The sequence below is a fragment of the Pyxicephalus adspersus genome, unplaced genomic scaffold (assembly GCF_032062135.1).
Source record: "Pyxicephalus adspersus unplaced genomic scaffold, UCB_Pads_2.0 Sca3897, whole genome shotgun sequence".
Lineage (NCBI taxonomy): Eukaryota > Metazoa > Chordata > Amphibia > Anura > Pyxicephalidae > Pyxicephalus > Pyxicephalus adspersus.
Window position 1 is genome coordinate 1 of NW_027320902.1, and position 2592 is coordinate 2592.

At 41.6% G+C, this 2592-nt stretch overlaps 1 pseudogene; it reads right to left on the reverse strand.

Annotated features, from left to right (window-relative positions):
* Nucleotides 1–65: 65 nt before the first annotated feature.
* LOC140321437 (sushi, von Willebrand factor type A, EGF and pentraxin domain-containing protein 1 pseudogene) lies at nucleotides 66–904 on the reverse strand (annotated as a pseudogene).
* Nucleotides 905–2592: the final 1688 nt, after the last annotated feature.

Below are 2592 nucleotides of genomic sequence, written 5' to 3' on the forward strand. Positions count from 1 at the left end.
TGGAAGGCTCCTTTGGTGTACAATGAGGATTAGGAACTAATATAGATCACATAGCACTATCTTACCGCTGCTTGTTGGAAGGCTCCTTTGGTGTAGGTTCCTCCACCTTTGTAGGTGATGGCTGGGATCTCTCTGTTGAGCAGAGAACACTTGTGCTGGTGGGAGTTGCTGTTGGAAATATAATCAACTCTGGTCTGAACATTGTTCTTGGATGAAAAGGTGACAATGGCCACTCTGGTGGCAGAAGGCACCACTGGGAAATCAGAAAGTAACTTCTTCACAAACCTCAGTTCATTTACAAAGTTAGCATGTCCCACACTAGAAGACTCATCCACCAGGAAGACCATGTCTAGGTTATGGCTCTTCTCCCTGAGCCTTCTAATGTTCTTCTTGAAGAACTGACCCAGCTTCTCCACTTTATTCTCTGAGCTCTCTGTCAGCTGTCCATTTCTGCTCTCTGCTACCAGCTGAAAAACTTGTGAAGAACTCCTATAACTAGCTGGGATCTGGTGCTGAAAACTTGTCCAGCCATGGACCAAAGTGAGACAGCAACAAAGCCAAGACAAAGGTAACATGATCACCTGAAGAGGAGACAATTGATCCTTGCTCAGAATAGTCATCCAATGTTCTTAGCTATGTCTCCTCCACCCTTCCTCCAGGTCTTGCTGATCCAAAACTAATGTTCCAGCTTGTGGGTCCAGGCAGCCATGCAGATGTTAGCTATGATAGAAAGCATATTGCTGGTTGTGTTCATGTGCTGCTACAAATCATTGTTCTTCCCTCCTCTTCATTCTTCCCAAAAATGCAGAAAAAAAAGAGTCTGCAAAGCTGTATCCTTGTGTGTTTGTCCTCCCTCCCTTTGCATCTATTGTCTCAGCTTTACTTTCAGCTCACTCTTTCTTTGGCTGCTCTGCCTGGTTCTGCCTGCCTTCTTCCAAGTCTTCCTTCCTTCATTCCCTCCTCTGTTCGTGTTTGATTTGCTGAGCTCTTCTTGTCACCGGAGCCCTGTGTGTCTATCAGGCTGTCAACATTCCCCAAAGCGAACATCAGCCCCCTTGATTGATCCCACATGTCTAGCTAGCAGACTCAGGCATGCAGCAGACAGGGCTGCAGATACCAGGAGTGCCACTGTAATTGAAAACACTTCTGTGCTGCCTGATACAATCACCTTTATAGTTTCACCTACACAACTTCTTTCAGACTTTCATATCTATTTTCTTCGGAAATCAGATATCCAATATAAGGGAAGCTGCCCATGGGACCACATTCACCATAGCTAATAAAATACAGCCAGCAAACCTGGATGTACACTAGCTGAAACCCTTTATTGGGCTTATATAACTAGGAAAGCAAATCTGTTGCTGGAGAAAAGTTACAAAAACAGCTAGTAGAAGAAGATTCTTAAAGTGTATGTAGATCCACACGTCCCAAGTTTTGGAAATAGGGGAAATGGATACTTTTTTTTAACTTTTCTAACATTCTTTATTTAAACATATGCAAAGGATAAAAATCCAAAACTAAAAGAAAAACCCAAAACACTTCAAGATAAAAGTGTAAGCCATTGGCAGACATCATTACAGTATAAGGCATTGTGTTGTGAATGGGGACTATTATTACACAGTATTTATATAGTGCCATCATATTACGCAGCACTGTACAAAGTCCATAGTCTTGTCACTAGCTGTCCCTCAAAGGGGCTTACAGTTTAATGTCCCTACCATAGTCATATGTCTTTAATACAGTCTAAGGTCAATTTTGCATGGAGGCTAACTGCATGTTTTTTGGAATTGGTAAGAAACCAGAGTACCCCCACACAAACACAGGGAGAACCTGCAAACTCTGTGCAGATAGTGCCCTAGCCAAGATTTGAACCCGGGACCCAGCAGTGCAAAGACCAGAGCACTTACCTCTAAGCCACTGTGCTCAGAGGGGCATAAACACTATTGGGGCAGGCAAGGGAAGAGTAGGGGATACCATAACAACAAAATACCTAATTGAACAAGTCTATTGCAATTTATTAAAGATGGATATGACAGATGACACACCACTTGCTACACCCCAATTTTATAGCAAACTGAAAATTTTACTGGCTGGACGAAAGGTTAGAAAGTAACATTTTTTTTTACTGAAAAATTCATTTTCTATAGATGTATCCCCTGGAAAGAGGTACAGAGACTTGCATCTGAAATAGAGACAGTCCCTCCAGATAAGGGACATTAGAAGGTATGTCTATAACCAAAATCTTTTTTTTTATTTTGGATACAGTTGTTAAAGTAGAAATTGATGGGTGATGGGATACTGCCATAATCCGCAAGGGTGTACATCATAATGGAGGATTATGGCACAGATTTACCTGTTTGCAGCTGACCTGCAGCAATGGCAGTTCAGGATCTTTTCACCACTGCATCCCAAGAAGTCACCTTTTGTGAAACTTTGCATGTACTTTTTTCTTTCAGTTCATTAGTCAATATATGTTTCCTGGAGATTTGGGGACACTATCATTATTATTATTATTATTATTATTAAACAGGATTTATATAGCGCCAACATATTACGCAGCGCTGTACATTAAATAGGGATTGCAAATGACAG